This window comes from Mus musculus, chromosome 5 (genome assembly GCF_000001635.26).
Source record: "Mus musculus strain C57BL/6J chromosome 5, GRCm38.p6 C57BL/6J".
NCBI classification, from domain to species: domain Eukaryota; kingdom Metazoa; phylum Chordata; class Mammalia; order Rodentia; family Muridae; genus Mus; species Mus musculus.
In genome coordinates this window covers 134,432,187-134,459,759 of record NC_000071.6, presented here as the reverse complement: position 1 = coordinate 134,459,759, position 27,573 = coordinate 134,432,187, and the positions used below count along the sequence as shown (strand labels likewise).

The window sequence follows — 27,573 nt, the reverse complement described above, 5'->3', positions numbered from 1 at the left end:
GGGTACCACCCCACCTTGGCTGTCCTGGAATTCACTCTGTAGACCAGGTTGGCTTTGAACTGATAGAGAGCCACCTGGCTCCGTCTCCCAAGTGCTGGGACTAAACTCATGGATCCCCACAGTAAACCCCTTTCATTTAAAAAAAAAAAAAGATTTATTTATTTTATGTATGTGAGTACACTGTAGCTGTACAGATGGTTGTGAACCTTCATGTGGTTGTTGGGAATTGAATTTTTAGAACCTTTACTTGCTCTGGTCAACCCTGCTCGCTCAGTCCCTGCTTGCTCAGGCCCAAAGATTTATTTATTAGTATACATAAGTACAGTGTACATAAGTACACTGTGGCTGACTTCAGACGCACCAGAAGAGGGCATCAGATCTCATTACAGATGGTTGTGAGTCATCATGTGGTTGTCAGGATTTGAACTCAGAACCTTTGGAAAAGCAGTCAGTGCTCTTATCCGCTGAGCCATTTCTCCAGCCCCGGACCCCTTTCATTTTAAGGCAAGTTCTCACTATGTAGCCTGCGGTAGCTTTAAACTTTTAAATTTGTGTGTATGAGTTTGTATACACACGTCCATGTGTCATGGCACATGAGTGGAGGTCAGAGGGCAACTTGAAGGAGTTGACTCTGTTTCCACCACGTGGGTCCTGGGAATCAAACTTAGGTCATTGGGCTTCCCACTGAGCCATCCTGCCAGACAATGAATTTTCAATCCTCCTGCCTCAGTCCCTGAGTAACTGAAATAGCAGGCATGTCCCCAGTACCCAAAAGACATAGAGATCTTACATGTAACATGACTTGCATCTAGTAGACATTTACTAAGCGATGGCTGTTCTCAGCATTATACACTGTGGGAGTCAGGCCGTAGCTGGCAGAGAGGCTATGGGAAGGGGGAAGTGGAAACTCAGATAGGGGGAACTGCCAAGGCAAGCCCCAGGTCACTTGGGTAGAAAGTGGAAACGCCAAGATTTGAACTCACGCCCACCCCCCTTACCCCTTACCCCCCAGCTGCCAGATCGTTGATATTTGCACTGGCTTTGGTGTCAAACTAGGGCAGGCACTGCACAAGTGGGTCAGAGGGCCTGGCTAGTAAGGCCTCAAGGCTTTATTAGGACTCTAGGGGCCCATCACCTATGGCCTTGTTTCTGATCCCTGGTGCTCTGCCCAAACCCCTCTGTGGGCACAAGGGCTCTTCTGGTTGGCTCACTGAGAGGAGGCTTGTGAGCCTGTCCCCAGAGATGGTCATCCAAGGTCACTAAATTGTCACTAAGGTCTGGGCTTAATGTGTATGCATGAGGAGATCTAGAAGGAGACCAGGTAGGTTCTGTCAGGATCTGGTAGATCCTTTTTTTGTCTTGTTTTGTTTTGTTTCGAGACAGGGTTTCTCTGTGTAGCCCTGGCTGTACTGGAACTCACTCTGTAGACCAGGCTGGTCTTGAATTCAGAGATCCTTCTGCCCCTGCCTCCCGAGTGCTGGGACTAAAGGCGTGTGCCATCACTGCCCGGCAGGATCTTGTAGATTCCTTTTTTTTATGATCACCTATCATGTAGCCCAAGCTGCCCTCAAACTCACGTTGTTGCTTAGGATGACTTTGTCCTCGAAGTCCTCGAGTCGGTTACTGTGCCATATCATCTGGTTTTATGTGGGGCTGAAGGTCAAACCCAGGGCTTCAAGCAAGCACGCTGGACAACCATTCTATACACTGACTGAATTATATCCCTAGTGAAACTGAGTGTTTTCACTTTTTGAGACAGGATCATATGGGCCAGCCAGGCTTCAAACTCTCAGAAATCCTCTTGCTTCAAACTTCTAGGCCCTAGGATTATAGATGAAAGCCACTAAGCCTAACTCTTTATTATATATATATATATATTACAGGGATTCTCTAAGTTCAGACTGGGCTAGAATTCTCTATGATGCTCAGTCTGACATGAACTCCCAATCCTCCTGTCTCCGTCTCCTGAGTGCTGAGACTACAAGCACATTCTATCATGTCCTGCATCTATTTACCTTTTACTTACTGAATTTGAGGCACAGTCTCCCTGAGTGGTTTGGGGACTTGTCTGGTACATGTCTCTCTGCTGTGCCTATCCCAGCAAAGGCCTAGCCAAAGATTCAGGGGACCACCTGGTTACCAACCAACTGCTGGGTTGACTTGGGACATATGGCTTTGGAGAGGTTGGAGGGGGAGGGTCCCCCAGTGTTCCCCTCCCCCATTTAGTAGTATACAGGAGGTCAGATGGATGGTAAAATAAAACTCGGGACCCAAAACCACTCTGTGTGGTTGTGCTCACCTGTAATCCCAGTATTTGGGAAGTAGAGGGTCAGAAGTGCAAGGTCATCTTCAACTACATAGAGAGTTTGAGGCCAGTGTGGGGTGTGCGAAACTATCCTAAAACAACAACAATAAGGGTTTTAGGGTGTAGTTGTATAAGTAGAATGGTTGCCTTACATACAGAAAGCTCTGGGTTCGAGTCTTCCCAGGTATAAACTATAATCCCAGCACTTGGAGGTAGAGCCAGGACGATCGGTTGTTCAAGGTTATCCTCACTTTTCAGTTCGTGAGTGTTCAGGACCCTAAAACAGTTTGACTGCAACCAGGGCTTTATGAGATTCCAAGATAAAAAATAAATAAATAAAAAGGCCTGGGCCAGGCCATCCAAGAGAAAAACCTGGGGTCCCTCCCTTCTGACCTTGGACACTCCAGGCATAAGAGTGACCAGGAGGGCAAACCACCTAGGGATCCTCCGGGCGTCCTCTGGGTGACCTTGATGTATTCTGATCTCTCCGGGGAGGGGGTTCTAATCCGTGGCTGGGGGAGTCTCGAGGCTCCGAGGTTGTGAGTCCTCCCCCACGGTGGCACGGGGCGGGCCGTGCGGGCTAATCCCGTATGTAAATGACAGCCAATGGAGGGTGGTGTTGCGCGGGGCTGGGATTAGGGCCGGGGCGAATGGCTGGCAATCTTACTGGGATTACAGAACAAAGAGAGAACCTCCCAGAGCCCGGGCTCGGCTTCGCGCTCGCTCCGCGCCCCGCCCTCCGCCGCAGCCCGCGCCGGGGGTGGGGGCCCCGCGCAGCCCCCGGCCGGCCGCCCGCACCGCGTCCGCCCTCCTTCCCTCCCTCCCTCTACTGATCCTGTCCCCCATTCCCGGATTATTAACTCAGCAACCAGAGGCGACTGGATCTACCGAGTCCTGGCCACCGGGCCCGGGCCGGGGCGCCCGGAGCGCTTGGGGATCCTGCAAGGTAAAAAAAGGAGAAAGTTTGACTGGGGGCGGGGGTGGGGGTGGGGGATGGGATGAGGGATGATGGAGATGGGGTGCTCTGGAGCTTGCTTTGGTTTTGAGCCCTTATTTTTGCACCCCCCAACCTCAGTGTGTTGTGTGTATGGGAGGTCCCTTCCCCTCCCCCTCCAGGTGTCTCAATTCTAAGGCCCGCCTTTTGGGGTGTGTGTGCACGTGATCGGGATTATAATTCGAGTTTGGAGGGGGATGGGTTGGGATGGTCAGCTTCTTCCCTCCGGATACCTGCTGGAATCGGGGAAAGCAGACACCCCTCTCACCCTCGAATTCCCTGGAGGTGGAGAGAGAAGCGCCCCACTGGCCTGGAGCCCAGCAGGCCTGGATACAGTTGGGCGAATGAGGTCAGTGGTGCTGCCCTGCCGGGGGAGGTTGGTGGAGGGGGCGTCGGAAAGAAGCTTTCCTCCCCCTCCCCCTTTTCCTCTCCTGTCCTCCAACGCTCAAGCTGAGTCCGAACACTGCCCCAGAGCGGCGGTTTTTTTTTTTTTTTTTTGGGGGGGGGTCATCCTGTAAAGAGGCTGGCTTGCATGGTGGGAGCCGGACCTCTTTGGTTGGTTGGGGGTGAGTCAAAGAGACTTAGGGTCTCTAAAAAAGGGGCACAGAGGGTGCCAAGGAACAAGTTTGAGGGAGCCTCGGCTGTGGGTGGTCTCTGAGTTCTTGAAGAGGAGGGGGAGGGGCCAAAGGGTGCTTAAAGTCTCCCCATCCGGAGTCTCTAGGAGTGATCGCGACCGGTGTGACTCCCAGCTTTGCAGCCAGTCAGGGGGCTGAGAGGGCGACTTTTTTCCTGGCCTCTAAGCCCCAGGGAAACGGGGGATGGGGGGGAGGACACCCGTGGCTCTCAGAGTTTGGCTGCTCTGTCAGGAGACTAGCGGAGACCAGCATCGGGTCTGGCGACCCAGCCTCCCTGGAGTAGACTAGAGGTGGCAGTTCCTGGGTCCCCTTCCTGGGGAAGTGAAAGAACTCAGGAGCCGGGCTCAGCGATGGAGTGTGTATCTGGAATGTGGGGCGTGAAGGCTGGTCTTCGGCAGGTTTTTAGAGGAGTGGGAATTCACAAGGGGCTTCTCTTCCGGCTCAGACTGCAGAGCTGCTCCTGGAAGCTCAGTGGTCAGTGCTCCCTGTTCCTCCGTTGGGGCCCTCCAAGACCTCTGGCCTTGGGAGGTGCCTTGATCCGTTCATTTATTTTAGCAGCGTCATTCCCAGAGGGAAAGGGCACCGGCATCGATTATTTATTCTATTTGGAGCAAGAGGAAGTGGAAGGAGGCTGGTGGCTGGCAGCTGGGAGGGGTTGGGCAGTGGGGCATCGAAATGGGGTGCCGATACTGTCCCGTGTCTCTCCATCATAAGTCACCACCTGCTTAAGGCTCCAGGAGTGTGTGAGATTGACTTTGGCGTCTTTAGAAAATCTACCAGCAGACCTAGAAACGGGCCTAGCGTGGGGGTGGGAGTAGGGGTGGGGGTGGGGGTGTCAGAGCCCCCTAGCCTGCTGGGTTGTGGAAGGCTTGAGCTGTGTCTCATTCTGTAGCCAGCTCTGTGGATGACCTAGAAATTGCCAGTTCTAACTCCAAGGGTCCCAGTGGATCCTAGCCGGGGAAACAAGGAAGGACGAGATCTGCGCTGCTTCCCTTGTCTTGTTATTGGCTCTGAGAGTTTGGTCTTGGGGACAGTATCTTGAGGAGCATGCCTAACTTACTTAAGTGCTTTGTTGTCTAGATGCAGGGCAGAAGGGTCATTCATTTCCAGGAAGCCAGTTGGCATTTTCGTTATCCTTGAAGGCTGGCTCCCAGGAGCCCAGCCGGCCTCTGACACGCGGCAGTCTCCTGCTTGGTACTTGGAAATCGTCCGAAAGGCAGACATAATAATAGAGGTCTCGGGAGCAGCTGCTCAGTTGCTACACGTGCAGAGATCGGGGTGTGTGCATGCTTGGGTAATAGCTGGGTTGTTGGAGACCTGAGTTGAGCTTCCTGGTGGGAAGGCTTGGGGGAGTGTTTCATCATGTCTTGAGTGTGGCCTTGGGTCCACAGAGAGCATCTCCTGGCCTGGACCCTGGTTTTTCCTCATGTTGGCCCACCTGTGACACCTGGGCATCACTCGAGGGTTCCTTCAGTCGGCCTGGCTTAAGGAGGGCTGTGCAAGCATGTAATTCTCTTTTCTTTTGAACTTCAAGACCTGGCTAGTTATGCTTGGTTCCGAGAGTCTACCATATCTGTGTTCCTATACTGTCCTGGCTTTCTCCTGACCCTATCTCTCTTGGCAGTTCGAGTGTGTCTTTTGGTTGCACTAGATGTAGTGGGAATGGGAGCTTGCTACTCACTTGTTGAGCGACTGCGTGTTGGAATGAATGAATGGATGAATGAATGAATACAATCATCTGTTAATTTTCTATCCGTGTGTGTGTGTGTGTGTGTGTGTGTGTGTGTAGGCTGATGTGGTCGTAGGCTAATTACTTACTTTATAGTTCAGGCTTACCTGGAACTCAGGGCAATCCTCCTGCCTCAGTCTCCCAAATGCTGGGATAACACCATGGTAATAATAGTCCTAGTGTTTTTCTGGGACATCTTTCATTCCTGGTTCCTAAGGGACAACCTGTCAATTACCCTAAACTATTCCTTTAAACACAAGCCTCTCACTGTTTCCCAGTCTTACTGCATTTTTCTGTTCAGGAACGTGTGTGTGTGTGGCAAGCAGCCAGTGACACAAGCCAGGTTCTTTGGGACAAGCCAGCTGCCTGGGGCCTGCAGAAACCTTGACAGACACTTGAAAAGCAAGATTTGTGGGGGTTAATTCAGAAACCCCACAGAACAGAGTGGGATCCTGGCTGAGGGCACAGACCTCACACCAAGTTGTTTTTCCTTTCCTTTCCTTTCTTTCTTTTTAAACAGGAGCTTATTATGTAGTTCAGGTTGTCCTTGAACTCATGATCCTCCTGCCTCAGCGCTCCCAAGTACTAGGATTGCAGGCAAGTGCTCTGCCTGAGCTCAGACTGCTTAAAGAGCTCCCAGATGAGGAGAGGGGGAGACCTGGACCCTTTAGAGAGTAGAGTGGCCCCAGCAGAGGCCTGCAGGGAGGTGAGCTGGAGAAGGATGGATTACTGGCCTGTTGGAGTGGAGTAGCACTAAGGGTGGAGAGCCCCTGAGCAGCAGCCATGTTGTGGCCTAACAGTTCTGATCTGAGCTGGGGACGTAGGTAGAACGCTTGGTGCTGAGGATCCTGAGGATCCAAGTTCAATCCTAGCACCCACATTAAAGGCCAGGTTTGGCAGGCATGTATGCCATTCCAGTACTGGGTATACAGTGACCGATGGACCCAAGGGGCTGGCTGGTGAGTGTCAAGTCCCAGAGAAAAGCCTCATCTTATAAAAACAAAAAACAAGGCAGTTGGGAGTGGTGGCGTGGGCATTGCTTGAGGACGAATGTCTATGGGTTTGAGGCCAGTCTGGTCTACATAAAGTAGTAAGTTATGCCAGCTGGGGTAATATTGAGACCCTGTCTCAAAAACAAAACAAACCAAAAATCTAGAGATGCCTCTGGAGGAACAACCCTTGAGGTTGACCTCTGTCTTGCACACACATACACACACACACACACACACACACACACACACCAAACCAGTGGTTCTACCTTTCTAATGCCATGACACTTTAATACAGGTCCTCATGTTGTGGTGACCCCCCCTCCCCCAACCCATAAAATTATTTTTGTTGCTACTTCATAACTGTAATTTTGCTACTGTTACGAATCATAACATAAATATCTGTGTCTTAGAAATATCGGTGAAAGGGTAGTTCGACTCCCCCTAAATGAGTCATGACCCACTGCACTAAATCAATAAAAGAAGACTAATACTTCTCTTCTCTTCCCCCATCGGCAGCTCTTCATGGCTGCCTTGCCTAACTTCTGGTCTTCCTGTTTTGATGGTTACTTACGTTCAGTGGTTTACTGTGGGTGGACAGGAGCAGCGTGGGAAGCTGGAGAGCCTGGGTTCCCCCTTGCAGTTCACCCCCTTGCCTTGCCCTAGGACCCATGAGGAAGCTTTGCCCCTGCATCTGCCCCTGACTTGGGTCAGGTTCTGAAGGACCGAGCTGACGTGGTCTGTGATTGGATGCTTAGTCGGTTTTGTACCCAGTGCCCCAGATGATGGGTATGGGCAGGAGGCTCAGTGCAGACTCTATGGGGATGGTTTAGGTTCTCCTCAGTGGATGGACTTGATCCTTCTATGGGTGTGGGATGACTCATGGAGCGTTCCTTTCCACACAGGGAGTGTAGCAGTCTCATCGTAAGCACCTTTCTTCCTGACCCTGAGTGGGACCTGGTGGCCCTGGAGCTATTTACAGGTCCACCTGTCCCCTTCCTTCAGGACCACCTGCTTCTGAAGTCCAGATTTAGCTAATAAAAATAAGGACGCCTGGTTAAATTTGGACCGAAGATAAATCAGGGATGACGCAATTCTACTGAGAACTACTGTTCATTTATAGAGCACCCTGAACTGGAGATCTTGGGGTTTTGTAAATGTCGCTTTTATTTGCTCAGATGAAGGGATGAGCTGAGAGCCATACCCACGCTTTGTGAATACACGGCCGTGGCTGAGTCCAGAGCTTTCTCTTTCTCTGTTCTAACTAGCTCTAGGTCTACGCCCGGAAGCCTCCCATCTATCTAATCTTCTAAACTGACTGATTCATTCCGGCTTCTCTTGGCTTCTGCCTGAGTTGCTCTGCCTGGCCTCACAGTAACTTTGGCAATAGTCTTCTGGCCCCTTCTCATTGTCTGACTCTTTTTGTCTTCACCTGTGTCTAGCTTGTTCTCTCTGCCACCTGCCTCTGTAAAACTATCTTGGCAAAACTGCCATTACATACACATATCTATATTACACACACACACACACACACACACACACACACACACCACATAACACCTTTTTTTCTCTCACTGCTCTTACGTAGCCTCTCATTCCTGTGCTGAGAGTTCCATCTCTGACTCATTCTGTCAAATCTTTCTGATTCCTCACTTTGACCGCCTCTCCATTACACGGCACTTTCAAACATGGCTGCTTCCTTCTGCAAACTAACCTTACCTTCATTGTTAGGGATTAAAGGTGTGTATTAAGGGCGTGCCTGTATTCTAGCCAGATCTTACTGTAATTCAGGGCGTGTCCACATTCCAGCTGGATCATATCTTTGTATATGATCCCTTGCCAGAGCAGCCATGTTCTTGGATTAAAATTACACTATAGGTTTATCTGTTGTCCCTATATAGCTGTGTGTGTGTGTGTGTGTGTGTGTGTGTGTGTGTGTGAGAGAGAGAGAGAGAGAGAGAGAGAGAGAACGCTTGGGTATTTTGTTTTTTAGGAACTGTCTGTCTGTCTTGTATTGTTTTTCTACCTTGGTTTTGTTTGTTTAGATTTATTTTATATTTAACTGTGTGTGTGTGTATACAGTATATACATGTTCATGTGTGGGCCTGTGGAAGACAGAGGGAATGGATCTCCTGGCACCGGAGTTACAGGTGGTTGCGAGCCACCTGCCATAGGTTCTGGGAACTAAACTCGGGGTCCTCTGTATATTCCGTGTGTGCTCTTAGCTACCGAGCCATTCCTCTAGCTTCTTCGCCTTGACTTTTGAGACAGGGTCTCTCATTGGCCTAGAACTTGCCATGTAAGTTTGGCTGACTAACCAGTAAGCCCTGGGAATCTGCCTACTTCTGTTTCCTCAGAGCTGGGATTACAGGCGCCCGCCACACCCTGCTTTAATTATTATTGCGTGTGCATCTCGGGCAAGTGCACCAAGGTGCTTGTATAAAGTTCAGAGGCTACATTTCAGGAATGGTTTCTCTCCTTCACATGAGTCTTGGGGATTGAATTCAGGCTATTGGTTTGGTGGTAAGGACGTTACCAGCTGAGCCATCATCTCACCAACTCTTCATCCTTTTTTTTTTTTTCTTAAAATGGGCTCTGTGGGAGCTGGTGAGATGCCTCAGTGGGTAAGAGCACTGACTGCTCTTCTGAAGGTCCTGAGTTCAAATCCCAGCAACCACATGGTGGCTCACAACCATCTGTAATGGGATCCGATGTCCTCTTCTGGTGTGTCTGAAGACAGCAACAGTGTACTTATTTGTAATACTAAATAAATCTTTGGGCCAGAGTGGGGTTGACCGGAGTGAGCAGAGGTTCTAAATTCAATTCCCAACAACCACATGAAGGCTCACAACCATCTGTACAGTTACAGTGTACTCATATACATTAAATCAATCAATCAATCTTTAAAAAATGCATGAACTCTCCCCCCCCCCAAGTGAGTTCTGGGACTTGAACTTATGTTTGTGCTGCAAGAAGCATGTGTGTGTGTGTGTGTGTGTGTGCGCGCGCGCGCGCGTGCGCAAGTGCGCACGCGCATGCATGTTCACATGTCACAGCTTGCATGTGGAGCCCAGAAGACAGGAGTCTGTTCCCTCCTCCCACCTTGTGGGTTGTAAAAATTGCACTTGGTTGAACCTCAGCCTGGTGGCAAGTGCTTTAACCTGGAGTCATCCCATCTGGTGTTCTTAACTACTTTAGTGGCGTTTACAGTTGACTTCTCCAGAGAGGTCTGGGTAACATGAAGATTCAGGGCTCTTAGATCCCAAGTGTGAAAACTTCTTGTTTTGGGGTCTATTTCTAGGAGGCAGAGGCAGGAGAATCTCTAAATTCAAGGCCCAGACAGGTTTACATTGTGAGTTCCGGGTCGGCAGGGCTATTTGGTAAGACCTCGCCTTCAAGATTTATAAAGCCAAAACGGAACACTAGGAGACAGTTTAGTTTCTTTGAGATTTCAGTGTCAAGATGGGGAGTCTCATGTCTCTTCCTGTGACGGTCACAGGCTGGGGAGAAAGGCTGCTTCTGCAGGGGGACACAGCAAATGTATTCTCCCAAATACTGTGGTTATATCTGAATACTGCAGGCTGGGTAAGAATTCATGAATGAAGATTTTTAGTTTGAGGTTCTTAGAGTACAAGCTTAAGGGGCCCACATCTGGCAAGAGTTTTTGTTTGTTTGTTTTGTATTTTGAGGCAGGATATAGCTTTGGCTGGTCTGGAACGTGCTATGTAGACCAGGCTGGCCTTGAACTCACAGAGCTCTGTCTAGCCAAGTGCTAAGATTCACCATGCCCCCTGTGGGAGCCTTCTCAATGGTGGGCTGCTCTGATATGGGTGGAGGCATACATGGCGATACAGAACAAGTGCTAGATTGTGTCTCTCATCATTTTAAAATAAGTTTTTATTTATTATTAATTATCTTATGTGCACGAGTGTTTTGCTTGCATGTTTATCTGTGTACCAGCTGCATGCCTGGTACCTTTGGAGTTCAGAAGAGGGCATCAGATCCCCTGGAACTGGAGGTACAGTTTCTTTTTTTTTTTTTTTTTTTTTTCCATTTTTTATTAGGTATTTAGCTCATTTACATTTCCAATGCTATACCAAAAGACCCCCTTACCCACCCACCCCCACTCCCCTACCCACCCACTCCCCCCCTTTGGCCCTGGCGTTCCCCTGTACCGGGGCACACAAAGTCTGCGTGTCCAATGGGCCTCTCTTTCCAGTGATGGCCGACTAGGCCATCTTTTGATACATATGCAGCTAGAGTCAAGAGCTCAGGGGTACTGGTTAGTTCATAATGTTGTTCCACCTATAGGGTTGAAGATCCCTTTAGCTCCTTGGGTACTTTCTCTAGCTCCTCCATTGGGAGCCCTGTGATCCATCCATTAGCTGACTGTGAGCATCCACTTCTGTGTTTGCTAGGCCCCGGCATAGTCTCTTATATTTTTGGTTGTGAGCCTAGCCTTTAACGGCTGAGCCATCTCTCCAGCCCGGAGGTACAGTTTCAAGCCACCATGTAAGTGCTGGGCATTTGGTCCCTCTACAAGATCGAGTGCTAATCACTGAGCCATCTCTCCAGCCCCAAGATTTCATTATCGCTGTGTGACTGTGGGTTTGTGCATGTGTGCTTGGAGTTACAGATAGTTGTGAGCTGCCAGACATGGATGCTGGGAACCAAACTCAGGTTCTTTGCAAGAACAGTGAGTGTTTTAAATCACTGAATCATCTTGCCAACTTTTCTTTTCCTTTTCTTAAAAAACCTACCAGCGCTGCACATGGTGATTTCATCCTCATGACGGTATCTAACTCAGTGCCCTCATTTAGGTCCCATCTCTTACTGCTGCACAATGAGGTTAACTCCCGACCTACTTCCCCTGTCCTAAGACAGGGTTTCTCTCTGTAGCCCTGGAACTCACTCTGTAGACCAGGTCTACAGACTCAAACTCAGCGATCTGCCTGCCTCTGCCTCTGCCTCCTGAGTGCTGGGATTAAATGCGTGTGCCACTGTTGTCCGGCCAATTTGATTCTTATAAAATGTAGACTGGGATAGGGTAGGGAGATCGCTCAGTGGGTGAAGATACTCATTTGCTGTACAAGTTTAATGACCTGAGTTGAAGCTTTGGAACCCACGTGATGGAAGGAGAGAACCAACTCCTGTAAGTTTTCCTCTGACCTCCACACTTGCACCATGGTACATTCATGTCCAACACATGCCGGACACACACACACACACACACACACACATCAATAATAAAACTAAAACAAATGTAATATGTAGATAATGCTTTTGATCTTTTTGTTGACAGAACAACCCTGAGAGGGGAGTTGGGTTATCTGTGGTAGTAGTGACCTGCAATCCCAGCACTTGGAAGACTGAAGCAGGATTATAAGTTTGAGGCCATGCCTGGGTTATGTAGCGATATTGTCTGAAAAATAAAACCACCCTTTGGGATTGTGGCTGAGAGAGATGGCTCAGCTTCTTAAAAGCTTTTGCTGTTTTTACAGAGGACCCAGGTTTGATTCCGCTCACAAACATCTGGAATTCTAGCCCCAGGATATCTGGTGCCACGTTCTGGCCTCCTTGGGCTCCTGCGCATACATGGTGCGCATAAACTCGTTAGCGCATACACATAAGAATTGGAAACAAAGTGAAAATAAAGGGAGTCTTTATCTTCTTATCCATTCATTGGTCATTTCACCAGCCAATGGGAAATGCACAGGGTACGTGCTCTTAGTGGTGATCTGTAGGTAGACCCTCCCACCAATCATGGCTGTGTATATTCTGGAGGGCTGGTAGCAGGGTAGCTGGTGACAAGCCTGTACCAACACAGGTCTTTCTTGGTAAACACACCAACGTGATCTAACCTTTATCAGAGCAAGGGGCAGTTGCTTCAGGTCCTTTGTAATGGATTGCAAGCTCCCATACCTGACAGTTACTATCAGTGTTCTGTCTCGAGGTCCTCCTGCCTCTGCCTCCTTCAGCAAATCCTACCGGAGTGCACCACCACAGCCAGCCTGTTCTGTCTCTTCTAGTCTTAACATTTTGAGGTTGTCACATGGATCGGGTGACAGAGTGTGTAGGCCGTGGAGACAAGTTTCTTCTACTCAGTATTGTCCTGGGTGTGGCTCAGACAGGGACTAAATCCTTTTGATCTCTTCCTCCTCACCACCATTGAACCAATGGCCTTGCATTTGCTAGGTAGACACTGCTGCTGAGCCACACCCCCAGAGTCTCCCTGGGGGATTCTAGGCAGGGGCTCTACCACTGAGCCACGCCCCCAGCCCCTTACTGGGGGATTCTAGGCAGGGGCTCTACCACTGAGCCATGCCCCCAGCCCCTTACTGGGGGATTCTAGGCAGGGGCTCTACCACTGAGCCACGCCCCCAGCCCCTCCCTGGGGGATTCTAGGCAGGGGCTCTACCACTGAGCCACGCCCCCAGCCCCTTACTGGGGGATTCTAGGCAGGCATTCTATAATACAGCTAAATTCCTAATCTTTCTGTTTGAGACAGGGTCTATCTGTGTAGCCCAGGTTGGCCTAGAACTCATATTGTAAGATAGGTCTGAAACTCTTATAGCCTCTTGCATCGGTCTTCCAAATGATGCGATTAAAGGTGGTCCATACCAGGCCTGTTTTCTGTCAGCCACTTGGATAGGACCCTGTCTTGTGGTTGTGTCACACACATACACACACATACTAGCTACATCTCAGTGACAATCCAGGCATTCCTAAAGAACTTGTGTGCTCAGTTTGGGGCTATCCAAAGTTAGGGGACCTCTTCCTGAACCCTTTGTTCAGGAGCATCTTCCATGCCCGCTTTGAGAGCCGACTCTGGGCCAGGAATGCACCTACTACCCCTGGTCTCAGGAGCTGGAATTTCATCCCTCGTTTCTGGTGACTCACACAGCGAGCTCCTGAGATGAAATTACACCTTCCTGCTGCCGCCCCCGGGGCCTCTGGTCCTGGATCCCCTGCAGCCCGGGTGGGCTCTGGAACAGTCGATGCTGTAGGGCTAAGGAGGGCTGTGGTTGGGATGGTGCCAGGCAGGGAGCCGTCTGCTGGGCGACTGAGTGACATCATGTCCATCTCTTATGTTCCCTTGCTCCAGGAGTGAGCTGGGAGGAGCAGGGTGGTCCCTGTGATGTGTCAACAACTGTCGCTGTTTGCTGTGGACATTCTTAAGTTTCTTTTGTGGGGGAGGGAAGCAGGATGGGAGGGCCTTGTGGTCCTCACAGCCGTGGCTGTGATTTATGTGAGACAGAAGAAAGTTGTGTTTTCTTGGTTGGCGGTGGTGGTGGGGGGTCAGGGTGGGCGTGCAGGGAGGGGGATGTCTTTGTATGACGAGCCTTCCCTCTCCTTCCTCTTTTCTTTTCCCCTCCCCTTTTTTTAGACAGTGTCTCAGGTTGCCCTCTAACTTGGTATTTAGGCAGGAATGACCTTGAACTTCTAATCCTCCTGTCTCCGTTTCTCAAGGGCTGTGATTACATGCTTTTACCCCCCATGCCTGGTTTAAGTGCTGGGGATCAAACAGTGTTTTGTGATGCTAGAGGCAAGGTCGTTACAACTGAGCCCTTGTCTGTCTCTGCCTGCCTGCCTGTCTGTCTGTCTCTTTCTCTCTCTCTCTCTCTGTGTATACATGTACTTCAGTGCACATGTCAAGTCAGAGGGCAATTTGTGGAACTCTGTTTTCTCCTTCCACTGCGTCACGAATGGTGGGGAGTGCCCTTACCAGCCTGTCCTTTTTTGAAATGACATTTTGCTATATATAGCTCAGGCTGGTCTTGAACTCTGGGTCTAACTCTCTCAGCTTCCTGAGTACTGGGGCCGCAAGTGTACACTCCTGGCTTAAATGTGGCTTTTGTTTCTTCTCATATCCATCGGCCCGCCCTCCCTTCCCTCCCCTCTCCCACCCTCGGTCCTCCTCTCCCTCCCAGTCTTGTGGCTAGAACCCAAGGCAGGACACATGCTATGCAAACTTCTACAATTAAGCTACACCCCAGTTATGAGTTTAGGGGTTTCAAAACTTTTGGTGTGTGTATGGTTATTCTGGCTTTCCTCTGACAAGTTTGACCAGCCTCAGCACCCACACCCACTCCATGGTGTCCCTGTATCCCTTCCCTGTCTCCTGAAGTCTATAATGGTTGGACCCTTGGGGCCAGCACTCATCTTTGGCTTTGGGAAGCTCTGGGCCAGTAGCTGGTACGGATGGGACCTAGAATACTCCCAGGTGGCCCATCAGTAGAACAGGACCCCTGCCAGCCCACCCATCTCCAGGGTGGTCCTTGCGGCTTCTGGGGGTTCTTGTGACTGGGCCAGGTTGGTCTCCTGTTTATCTAGGAGCTGGTTTTTCAGGACTAGCAGCTTCTAGCAGCAAGGCCCAGGCTTGGGGTGAGTGGGGCCCTGCAAGGGAGGTGACTCCCCTCTTTGTGCACCCTGGCTTCCAGGTGTCGAAGCAGCACCCGCCCTGCTCCCAGGCAGGTGGGCAAACCGCATCCTCCTCTTTGATCCGGATCCACCACCCGCCCACCCTGGGCCAGCCACAGCCTGAGACTCTGTGGTCTCAGCTCCTCCAAGCTGAAAGACTCTTTGAGTTCCTGAGTCAGAGGCCATGGTACTGCCGCAGGGCATCCCCAGCTCACAGGGGAGTTTAGTGCAAACACCAGGGCCTTTGAAGCCAGGCAGGAGTGGGTTCGAGTTCCAGCTTGACCACTGACCTGCTGAGGAGCCTTGGGCAAGGGACTTCACCTTGGGAGCAGAGTAAAGCATCATGGGAACAAAGAACAATCTTAGGGGGAAAATTTTGTGTGTGTGTGTGTGTGTGTGTGTGTGTGTGTGTATACTCTGGTACACTCATGAAGTTGATTCCGGGGTCAGTTCTTGTACAGCAACATGGCTCCTCTGACTAGGCATCACTTCCAAAGACCTTCTAGGTCTCTATGATCCAGCCGGAATGCAGACACACCCTGAATTACAGTATGATCTGGCTGGAATATGGGCACACCCTTAGTACATACCTTTAATCCCTAACAATGAAGGTAAAGTTAGTTTGTAGAAGGAAGCGGCCATGTTTGAAAGTGATGTCTAATTGAGAGGCAGTCAAAGTTAGGAATCAGCAAAAGATTTGACAGATTGAGTCAGAAATAGGATATGCCCAACTCTCAGCACAAGAAAGAGAGGCTACTTGAGGGGGAGGGGGAGGGAGAGGGAGAGATGGCTGGGGAGGGAGAGGTGTATGTGTATGGTAGTTTTGCAGAGACAGGTTGCAGAGAGAATAAGCTAGATGACACAGGTGAAGACAGAAGGAGCCGAAAAACTAGAGCAGATTACCAGAGTTAGTACGAGGTCAAGCAGAGCAGTTCAGGCAGAAGCCAAGAGAGACCAGATTGAATCAGTCAGCTTGGAAGATTCTATTGTATGGAGGCTAGAGGCTTCCAGGCCTAGGCCGAGGGATAGTTAGGCCAGAGAATAGTGTTCTGGACTCAGTCCAAGCTAAGTATGGCTTGGGTATATACATCTAAGGAAATAAAAGGGACATAAGATTTCCCATGGGACTGAACTTGGGCCATTAGGCTTGGCAGCAAGTGCATTTACCTGCATAACCTCCCCCATCCCTCTCTTTGAGATGGGATCTTATGTTAGCCCCTGATGGCTCATTTAGTAGCAGATAATGACTTAGAACTTTTGTTTCTTAAATCTTTTGTGTGTATGCATTCTTGTGTGTGAATATGCATGCATGCATGCATGCATGCCGTATCATGGCAGCCGTGTGGACATCCCAGGATGACCTGTGGTGTCAGACCCTTATGTTTATCTTCTTTGAAGCAGGGTGTTGTTTTGTTCCTGGCTATGATCTCACGGATGGCTGGCCCGTGAGGTTATGGGAATTTTCCTGACTTCACCTCCTATCTAGCAGTAGAAGTAATGGGACTATGGGTGTGTGCGTCAGTGTCTGCACTTGTGTGCTTTCTGGGGACTTGAACTTGTTCTGGGATAGTGTTTCTCTGTGTAGCCCTGGCTGCCCTGGAACTCCTTTTGTAGACCAGGCTGGCCTTGAACTCACAAAGATGTGCCTGCCTCTACCTCTCAGTCCCTGCCTGTCTCTCAAGTGCTGGGATTAAAGGCATGCTGCTTTCGCCATTACCACCTCCTCCTGGCTATAAAGAATGTTTTTATATTACCTGTCTGTTTCCTGGACCCAATAACTGCTTGCAGGTCTCAGCTTGGAAGACCTTTTTTTGTGGCGAGTGTCCTTGATCTTCTCCGCTTCTCCAAGCTTGTCTCACGAGTTTCTCCTAGGAGTCCTGTCGCCTGAGTCTTGAGGCCCAGCCACAAATGAGAGAGGTGTCCTTTTGTCTGTAATGTTCACAGATGGAGTAGTCAGTTTCCATCAAGGCAGACTGGACAGATCTAGTCCAGTTCACAGTTGCATGCCTAAGCACCTTGCCCTGTACTTAAGAGGGTCCAAGGCATATGTGCAAGTGGACATAGATACCAGATTTGGATCACAAGTACAATTCCTGTCTGGGCTGCAGAGCAAGTTCAAGGCAAGCCGGCACAACTCACTGAACCTGGGTCAAAATAGAAAGTAAGCCCGGTGTGTTGGCATGCACTTTTAATCCTAGCACTCTGGGGGGGCAGAGGCAGGGGCATCTCTGTGAGTTAAACACTAGCCTGGTCTGCTTAGCAAATTTTAGTGCAGCCCGGGCTACATAGTGAGTCCCAGTCTCAAACAAAATAAAGCACAGAATAGAAAGTCAATCCAGACATGGGTGGTGCAGCCCTGTAATCCCAGCATCCAGGATGTGAATCAGGAGGATCAGGAGTTCAAGGTCAGCCTCTGTTGTATAACAAGTTCAAAGCCAGACTGAGCAACTTGAGATCCTGTCTCCTGCCACTGGATCCCCTGTACTTACTGCAGGGGGTTGGTTAACTACTTGATGGCTTTGAGTCTTCTGAGAGGCCGTCAGCTGAACCATGGCAAGCAAGAAAGGGACGCTAGCCATAAAACTGGTCAGAGCATCATCTAAAATTCCCCATGGAGGAAAAGATCTCGGGTATGGTCCACAGGGGAGCGAGCTACTGAGTTTCACTCTTCAAAACCCCTGGTGTCTCCTAGAGGAACTGTTATGCCTCCTAATGCCCACTTGAATCCCTGAAAATACAGTGGTTACAGCTTGATAGGTAGGGGGCTAACACCCAGGACAAGCTTCCTCCCGGAGGGGCCTCAGGAAACTCTGATGATGGGGGTAGATGGGTTATCTTAGATGTTGTCCCATGCTGGGATGAGTTCATGCAGTCTTGGGAACAAAAGCCCTAGCTTTTTTTTCTATGTGCCCTTAAACTCAGTGGAGGGAGGCATCACATGACACAAATCACACACTCAGCTGCCTGGGTTTTATTCTGGTATAGGCGTTGTGTCTCTAGTTGATGGGCTGTATCCATTCTCTCTCTCTCTCTCTCTCTCTCTCTCTCTCTCTCTCAATAATTTATTTCTATTTTATGTGCCGTGGTGTTTTGCCTGTGTGAGGGTATCTCAGATCGCCTGGAGGTAGAGTTACAGATGGTTGTGAGCTGCTATGTGGGTGCTGGGAATTGAACCTAGGTTTTCTGGAAGAGCAGTCAGGGCTCTTAACTGCTGAACCACCTCTCCAGCCTCCTGTGCCCATCCACTTATGATTTACAAGGAACTCTGAAGACTTCTAAGCATGGGTGTGAGGAGGGAAGGTGGGCAGGGCAGGGCAGGGGTGAGACTTAGCTGTAGAGCATTTGCCTAGAATCCCCCAGTGAGGGGCTGGGGGCGTGGCTCAGCTGTGAGATACTTGGCTAGCCTTGAGTTGAATCCGAGGAATTCAGGAGGGCAGGGAGCCTAAAGGATCGGAACATGCTGATACACACTTGCAATTCTAGCTCTCCAGAGACTGAGGTAGGAGGCTGACAGGTTCCAGTGATATATAGCAGTGCCTGTCAGACCTCAGTCACATGGCCTAAAAGCCCAGGTTCCTGGTGAGCATCTCTTTGGAACCCGGTGGATCCTTTCTGACTTAGTCAATGCCCCTCCATAATTGCTTTTTTCCAAACTTAACCATTTCACCCCTGCTGGCTCAGTTCCTAGTTGTTCATCCCCAGACTGCCGTCCGGTCACCGTAATCAGTATCCAGTCACCGAAAAACCAGGAGCAGAGCCAGCCGGGGTGGGACTGTCTTCAAAAGTAAAATAAAAACGTAAGCTCTTCTTTTGCTGCCCTAGAAATTGTAGCCTGCTCATGAAGCGTGGGTTTCTGTCCAATTAATCGGAGTCACATAGCATTATGTAGGCTGGCGTAGGACTGAGACGGGGCAAGTGGGACCTGGGATGAAATCCATGAAGAGCAGCTTCTTGGATGTTGTGGCGCGTATAGGGGTTAGAGTGAGAGCAGACAAAGCAGGAGCTGGGGAGTGGAGCGGTCAGGTAGAGCCAGGGGCAGCGGTCAGCAGGACTGCGTGGCCGAAGGATTGTAGAGAATGTTGTGACATTGGTTCAGATAGTAGAAGAGATCAGACTAAGGCAGAAAAGGTTGTAGGCTGTCCTTCTGGGGCTGAAGCCAAGAGAACCCTCAGATAACTAACTCCTAGTTTAAGTTCCGTTTGCAGATAGGGAAACTGAGGTTGTGGAAGCCAAGTATCCTGATCCACACCGCACAGCCTTTCCTGGGGGCTCCGCTCTCATCCCATTGGTTCAGAGGGTAGAAGGACAGGCAGCAGTGGGCGGGGCAGCCAGCTCGGAAGGGTGAGTCGTCCTCCGCCCCCCCAGCCAGCGCCCAGGGTTAGATCATCCCAGAGCCTTTGGCAGTTTTCCATGCAGCCTTCATTTCCCGACATGAAAGGACCTGATGCCCCTCCACCTCCTAGATCTTCTCAGAAGGCGTGTTTACGTCTGGCAGGGGGTCTCCAGAGACACCAGCTAGGGCCTCCCACCACAGCCTCGCCCTGGGGCTGGCTCTGCTTCAACTCTGGCTTTTCTGCACTCCATCCTGACATCCATCCTGTACCAGAATAAATATATTGGGATACCAGTGTGGAGAAGCATGAATCTACCGCTGGGAGTCAGAGTCTCCTGGGCTTCCAGCTAAAAGATAAGCTTTCATCTACCGCTCTGTTCCTTCTACCTGTGTGTGGAGGCCACATGGACAGTATGCAAGAGTTGACATCAGAGCAATAGGGGTGGGGGAGAACTTGGTTATCACAGTTGCTCAGTAATTAAGGTTGCCTAGCCTGGTGTCAGACGCTGACCGCTGTCTGTGTGGCCTCACATGTAGCCCTCACCATGTCCAGATCTGTTGATACTCTGCCATGAAGCAGCTGAGGTAAGGAGAGGAACTTGTGAGGAGAGGCTTGTGGCTCTGAGCCACGCCCCCAGCCCATCACTGGAGGATTCTAGGCAGGGGCTCTACCACTGAGCCACGCCCCCAGCCCCTCTCTGGGGGATTCTAGGCAGGTGCTCTACAACTGAGCCACATCCCAGTCCCTCACTGGGTGATTCCAGGCAATGTTAGTATCTACAGGAAGACTTTTTATGTCAATGCTGGCACCTTCTACTCCATCTGCCATCAGTCACTCAGATACAACCTGTTGCGAGCCGACCTGCCGCTCACAAGAAACGGGGTACACCTGGGAGGCAGACTGGAGCTGAAAGAGAGAGAACTAGACGGTCGAGAGAAAAATGGAGCTAAGTCAAGGTTCCTGATCAAAGCTCAAATGTTTAATAGAAAACTGTGCTTAAAAAGGGGGGGGGGGGGAGGCTCATCCCCTGCTAATCCATTCTTGGAGCCTGGAACCAGCTGCAGGATAGGGTGTAGTCTCTGGAATAGCTCCGCAGCCTCTCAGCAGGTAGTAGTGTCTTGAAGGAGAACAGTGGCAGTGGCTGAACAATAGTCATCTGGGCAGGAAGGCTCCACCCTAGGTAATCTCCTTAGTGGCAGCAAGGTCAAAGTCTGGATCAGCCTGTTTCAGGCTGGGGGGTTACAACAACCATTTAAGTTGAAGACAGATCGCCTATATTCTGATGACCCCATAAGAATTCTCTGGCCTCAAACTGGGGGTGTAGTTCCATTGATAGAGTACTTACCTTAGTGGCAGGGGACCCTGGGTTCCATTCACAGCACCACATAAACCAGGTGTAGTGTCATATACCTGTGACCCCAGCCCTGGTAAGGGGGAGGCAGGAGGATCAGGAGTTCAGGGCCATCCTCCACTGCATTGCAAGTTGGGAGGCTAACCCGGGCTAGTTGAAACCCTGTCTCAAGCAAGCAGTCAATCAAAGCTGTTTGACTTAGCACTGCTGCGCCTGTCTGGTTTGTTGATGTGTACACTGGGGGTGCACACAACACAGGAATTGGCCAACAGCGCTTTTCTCTCAGTGTTTTGTGGTTGTCCCTTGATGTGTGAGTACCTGTTGTATAGCAGACACTGTTGTTGGTGCCATCTATCCGCAGTGGTCAGAATGAGAAGGGAGGTCGGTTGGGACCACCATCTCTACCACATCAAGCTTTTGGGTCAGACCACCACACTGCTTTCCCATCAGATGGAATGTAGGAGAAACTGGCCATGAGGTGCTTTGAGGTGGTCACCTGAATTTCTAACCAGTGTCTGGGCCCGTGAAAAGGGAGTGGAGTCCAGGCGCCCCACTGGACGTGGGTCTTCAACTCGGCGTGTAGGAGGCTTCAGGAAGCAAGGTCCTCTTAACCCTGGGTGGTGCGTGTCTCATTAAACCATGCTTTTCTTCCTAAAGAAGGAAGCTCCGTGGAGCCCACCATGACTCTCACAGCCTCTACCGTCCACTCTGTTGACCTCTCAAGTCCCTGTCCCCCTAGGGTTTTGGTGTCCTCACATCTTTCCTGACCTTTGACCTGCCATTCCGAGGCTCTCAGTGGCCAGTCTTTTACCTGCCTAACTCCACCTTCTTGTTCTTTCTATACCTCGGCCGCTTTCTCATCCATCCCTTGTTCTCCGCGATACCCCCCATAGCTCTCCAGCCCAGGGCCCTGCCCGGAGGCCCCTTAGCCTTGGGCATCCAATCAGAGGCTCAGCTTCTCCCCTTCTGCCTTCTTTCTTTCCCAGGGTATTGGTATCCCTGTGAATGTTTGAGTTGGGTGTCTCAGGACCCCGTGTACCCCTAAACCACCGTCCTGACGTCTTCCTGTCTGCTTTAGGCTTGGCATCATCCTCGCTTCTCTTCTCAGGCAGCTTTACATGAGCCATGACCCCTCAGTCCTGTTGGACATTGCACCTGCTCTAAGCCCTTCTCTGTGTGTTTCCTGTTGTGTTGGCGTGAAGGTCCTTGGTCCCAGGGCCTTAAGGCCACTCTCGGTTGTCCCGCTACTTCCTGCTCCTCACCTCATCACTGCACACCCTGATCTCCACCTCACCCACTTGCCCAGCCTCCAGCCGAGGTTGCTGCCCTGCTCAACCCTGACCGCGACACGTGGGCGGCCCAGGCTGGCGGCTGGGTTTCCTGGGCAGCCAGTCATTTGGCAAGCCTTCAAAGTCTGCTCGGCTCTGTGGCCTGGGAGGTGGGTACTTTGGGCTGGGGCGGGGCAGGCGTCCCCCTTGATGACCGCGTTGCTGAGGTCATCTCTGGCATCATCTCCTTTGGGGAGCCACTCCTCCCCACCCCCCATCGCCGCCCATCATTTTGTGCTTCTTGCTTGCCACTAATTTTGCCTTTTGAGGGTTTTTGTTTGTTGAGGTCAGGTCTTCTACAGCCCAGGCTGGCTTCAACCAGGCCCAGTTTATGACTGAGCCCAGGGCTTTGTGCTTGCTGGGGACATATTCTGCCAGCCCAGCTACATTCCTACTCTGTTGCGAGCTGGCCTGCGGCTCACATGGACCGGGTACACCTGGGTGGCAGGCGGGGACTGAAAGAAACTAGGCGGTCGAGAGAAATAAAGGAGGCCAAGTCAAGGTTCCTGATCTAGGCTCAAATGTTTAATAGCAATCTGTGTCTATAAAGTGGGGGGGGGGGGGCCCATTCCCGCCCATCCATTCTTGGTGTCTGGAACCAGCTGCAGGTGATGACGTGCAGGACAGGGTGTGGTCTCCGGAATATCTCAGGGGCCTCTCAGCAGGTAGCAACTTCTTGAAGGAGAGCAGCATAGAGCCATCTAGGCAGGAAGGCTCCACCCCAGGTGATCTAATTCTCAGTGGCAACCGAGTCTGAACCAGCCTGCTTCAGACTGGGGGAGGCTACACTATTCTACTACACTTCTATCCTGGACAGAGTGCAGTCGTAGTCAAAGGAACAAAGATGGCTGGTGCTTGTAACCCCAGCACTGGGGAGACTGAGGCAGGAGAATCAGGAGTTCAAAGTCATCCTCAGCTACATAGCAAGTTGGCAGCCAGCCTCGGGTCCCCGTCGTCAGCGCTACATGTATTGATGTGGTGATAGATGTCTGTCCTCCAGGATTTAGGGGGATGAGCCGGGAGGACCAGGGGATTCAGGGTCCTTTTTCAGCTACGTCAAAAATTAGAGGCCAGGCTAAACTGACTGAGGCCCAGCCTCAGAAAACAAAACGAAACATCACCCCCCCCCCCAAAAAAACCCTCAAAAACTGGTTCGAATCCCAGTAGTCTGTGTTTTTGTCTTGTCATAGAGATATCCCTTCCCAGCTTGACGCCCAAGCATGCTGATGTGGTGTGTGTGAGCTCCTGGCTATGGTCGCTGCATGTGTGACATCCATTTCTGTCTTTGCATGTGAGTGTGCGTGTGTGTGTGTGTGTGCGTGCGTGTGTGTGTGTGTGTGTGTGTGTTGCCTGTAGGCACATGCACACACAGAAGGTATGGTTGTGGGAGGTTCTATGTCTAGGCACCTGGCCAGATGTCCTCTCTGCCAGGCCAGGGGCTTGCTCCATCCATTCCCCAGCTAGAGGCAGCCTGCGCTGTGAGGAGCAGTAACCCGCCCCAGAAGAGGCCCTGCTGCCTGGAGATTAGTCTCCAAGGCCACGCTGCCAGTTGCCATAGGCACTCAGGTCCCAGATAGCGCTGTGATTTCTCATCCTGGTCACGCAGGCGGCTGCCAGTGTCGCCTAACCGGAGCCAGGAGCCAGGGACCAGGAGCCAGAAGCCAGGCTTTAAATAACTGGTGGAAACCTGACCCTCCAAAGGAACTGTGCTTACCAAGGCCTGGCCTCCCCTCCTAGGGACAGGCGCGGGGCAGCTGCACCCCTCCCTCTATAACCAGAGCCTCGGGGGCGGGGGTGGGGTGGGGAGCTAGGAGAGACATGACAGAGGGTCCCTCTGAGGAACTGAAGCCTCAGAACACAGGGAAGGACACCTATCTCTGCCCTGAGACTCTGACCCCTTGCCCTTGAGGGCTGTGTAGCACCCCCTAGGATTCTGGACTTCTAATAACCAGACCCGAAACACATCCTTCTCCCCCCCCCCCCACTCCACTGCCCCAGTATCTCTAGAAGGTGGCATGAATTCTGGACCTAAAACCTAGGGCCTGGTTCCTGGCCTTGGCCTTGCCCAGCGTTCTGTTTTCTTGTCCTGAGGGTGAGGCCACGCTCCTGGATGTTTGTGTCTCTTGTTTTTTGTTTTTTTGTTTTTTGTTTTTTGTTTTTTGTTTTTTTCGAGACAGGGTTTCTCTGTGTAGCCCTGGCTGTCCTGGAACTCACTTTGTAGACCAGGCTGGCCTCGAACTCAGAGATCCTCCTGTCTCTGCCTCCCAAGTGCTGGGATTAAAGGCGTGTGCCACCACGCTTGGCTCCGGCTGTGTCTCTTGTTTTTAATTGTTAAATATTTACTCTAAATTTTTTTTTTTAAAGATTTATTTATTATATGTAAGTACACTGTAGCTGTCTTCAGACACTCCAGAAGAGGGAGTCAGATCTCGTTACGGATGGTTGTGAGCCACCATGTGGTTGCTGGGATTTGAACTCCGGACCTTCGGAAGAGCAGTCGGGTGCTCTTACCCACTGAGCCATCTCACCAGCCCCTAAATTTTTTTAAAAATTACTTTTATTTGGTTTTGCATGTGTGTATATAGAGGTCAAAGGGCAACTCTGAGGAGTGAATTCTCTTCCTTCTTCCACCTCGGTCCTGGGGATTGTTCCCACGCCATCGGGCTTTGGAGGCAAGGGCCATCTCCGGGGATCCTATTTTGTTTTGTTTTGAAGGAATGAAGCTTCTGTTTCTGCTTCCCAAGGTAGTTAAGTGCCTGCAGCAGGGTGCCTTAGGTCATTTATGAAACAGAAAACAGTAAAAAGAAAAGGTCTGGGGTGATGTTGCAGGCCTGTGATTCACGTAGGGGGGGGGCAGCCTTTGCTACTTGGCAAGTGAGAGACCACCTCTGGCTCCAGGGAACTCAGCTGGGAGCCCAAGGATGGAGCTCACGGCGTGGGCTCCGTTCCCAGCACCACGGGCCACAAACTGGCCATGGCGACCCATGCCCGCAACCCTAGCCCTCAGATCAGAAGGGTGAGAGTTGAGGGCCATCCTTAGCTACATACTGAGTTTGAGGCCAGCCTCAGCTCCAGGAGATTCTGTCTCACAGGGGTGGGAGTGTGGAGAAAACAAAAAAACAACACAACCTGTGCAGGGCGTGGTGGCCCACGGTTGGCACCCTAGTTACCGAGTAGGCAGAACACACATTCAGGGTTAGCCTGGGTTACTTAACAAGAGCCTGTCTAAAATTAAAATGAAATAAATGTGGAAAACACTTTATTCCGAGTGATGACCGTAATAGTACTTTTTTTTTTTTTTTTTACACACCAGACCCCTCTGCCAGCTCCCTGGCTGCCTACTGTCCCCAGTCCCTCACTCTGATTAAGATACCCAACCGTTTGACTGCTCCCCTTTCCACGGGTGTCATGTGTCTGTGCGTGGAGATGTGCTCCGTTTCACGTGTGAATGCGCACATGGGTGGAGACCCGCGGCTGACGTTGAAAACCTTCTTTCACCTTGTCAGCTCACCAACGTGGCCCATGTCTTTATAACTTTGCTCTGTGGATCCCTTGTCTCTGCCTTTTAAGGCTGGAATTGCAGAAGGGCCACCACGCCTTCCCCCCACCCCCGCACCCCAGCATTTACATGGGTGTTAGGGGTTCCTGTCTCTGCTTCTTTTAAGTTGTTAAAAAAAAAAAGTTACGCATGTGTTTGTATATTTAGGCTGGAGGGCAACCTCCAGTGTCATTCTCAGCTACGAGCCACTTTGTGTGTGTGTGTGTGTGTGTGTGTGTGTGTGTATGCATGCATGTATACACTTATTCGTATTTGTGCATGTGTGTATATACTCATGCATGTGCTCACGTGTGCATGCGAGTGTGCGCGTGTGTGCTCGTGTGCGTGGCCATGGCACTGGTGAGAGGACAATCTCAAAGATTGCCCCTCCATCCTGTTCTCCTTTGAGTCAGGGTCTCTGTTATTTTACCACTGTGTTCTCCAGATTAGCTGTCCTCTTACTGTGTCTGGTTTTTCCCTGTCTTCTCAGGATTCAGAGTCAGGCTTGTGTGGCAAGAACTTTTACACCCACTGAGCCATCTCCTTGTTCTCTGAGACACGATCTCTCACTGGCCTGGGACTCATCAGTTAGGCTAGGCTGGTTGTCCAGTGAGCCCCAGGGATCTGTCTGTCTCCTCGACACTGAGGCAACACCACTCCTAGCTTGATGTCACATGGGTGCTGGAGATTGTATTTAGATTCTTCCTGGCACGCACTGCGCCCACAGAGCCATCTTGTCATCTCCCTTGCTGTCTGACTTCTGAGGCCAGGGTTTGACCTGGCTTTGAACTCTGTATATCGTGAACTTTCGCACCTGGAATCTTTCTTCATCATTTCGACATCCAGCCCTGATGTTGCGTGAGGCGGAGGTTGGCTGCCTGTCTGATGTGTTTTCCAGTAGACGGGGCTCCAGGGAACAGACAGCAGGCGTGCTGAAATCATGAGGTTGAAAGTTTGTTTCTCTAAAAGACCTCCTCTGCTTGAAGAAGGAAGGTTGTCCCCATGAATGGTGGGGCACATCTGTAATCCCAGCATTTGGGATGCTGAGGCAGGGGGATTGTAAATTCAAGGCAAAAAACTGGGCTACACTGTGAGACCCCCCCCCTCAAGAATCTATAGGCTGTGGGGCTGTCTAGGTGGCTCAGAGGGTAGTTAGTGGCACATGACATCAACCCCATGAACTGAGTTTCACCCATCTGGTGGAAGGAGATGTTGACTCCTGAGAATTGTTCTGTTTGGCCCATACTTGATGTGGCATCCCCCTTCTCTAATACACTGATAAATGGAAACCAGACTTCAAAAATAACCAGAGTCTGAAGCAGGAATTACCACAGGTGGAGGCCAGCCTGGGCCACGTAGGGAGATACTGTCACAAGACAAAAACAACCCACACGTTGTAGATATAGGACTGTTGTAGAGGCCCTGCCTAGAATCCCCCAGGGAGGGGCTGGGGGCGTGGCTCAGTGGTAGAGCCCCTGTTTAAAACCCTCAATAAGGGGCTGGGGGTGTGACTCAGTGGTACACACTGACCTTTAACATAGGTCCTAGATTCTATCTCCAATATCAAAGGAGAAAAAGAAAGAAATTAGCCAGGCATAGTGGCGCATGCCTTTAATCCCAGCACTCGGGAGGCAGAGTTAGGCGGATTTCTGAGTTCGAAGCTAGCCTGGTCTACAGAGTGAGTTCCAGGACAGCCAAGGCTACACAGAGAAACCCTGTCTCAAAAAACCAAAAAAAAAGAAGAAGAAGAAAAAGAAACAAAGAAATTTGCATTTGCAAGTGACATAGGAGTTATGCCCATGGGAGAGCCTGTGGAGTCCTGGTGTGACCTGGGGTAAGGATGCAGCGATCTTGAGACATAGGCTGTCCCTGCTGGACCTTCATGGAGGTAGCTGGATGAGGGGCACATCTGGCCCTGTACAAACATACTTAGCAGTGCTGAGGGATGG

At 50.8% G+C, this 27,573-nt stretch overlaps 1 protein-coding gene across 43 annotated transcripts in view; it reads left to right on the top strand.

Annotated features, from left to right (window-relative positions):
- The first annotated feature begins 2,892 nt into the window (after positions 1 to 2,892).
- The window catches only part of Gtf2ird1 (general transcription factor II I repeat domain-containing 1), a 99,207-nt gene continuing 74,526 nt past the window's right edge, over positions 2,893 to 27,573 (top strand). For 19 of the 43 annotated variants that reach the window (XM_017321047.2, XM_017321046.2, XM_017321044.2 and 16 more), the window contains exon 1: positions 2,893 to 3,251. The gene's annotated coding sequence lies outside the window, so the exon portion shown is untranslated. Of the gene's footprint in view, positions 3,252 to 3,367; positions 3,649 to 3,680; positions 3,866 to 3,960; positions 4,409 to 27,573 lie in introns of those variants that run through there. The other 24 variants (NM_001081466.2, NM_001347488.1, NM_001081468.2 and 21 more) reach the window with 9 other exon arrangements.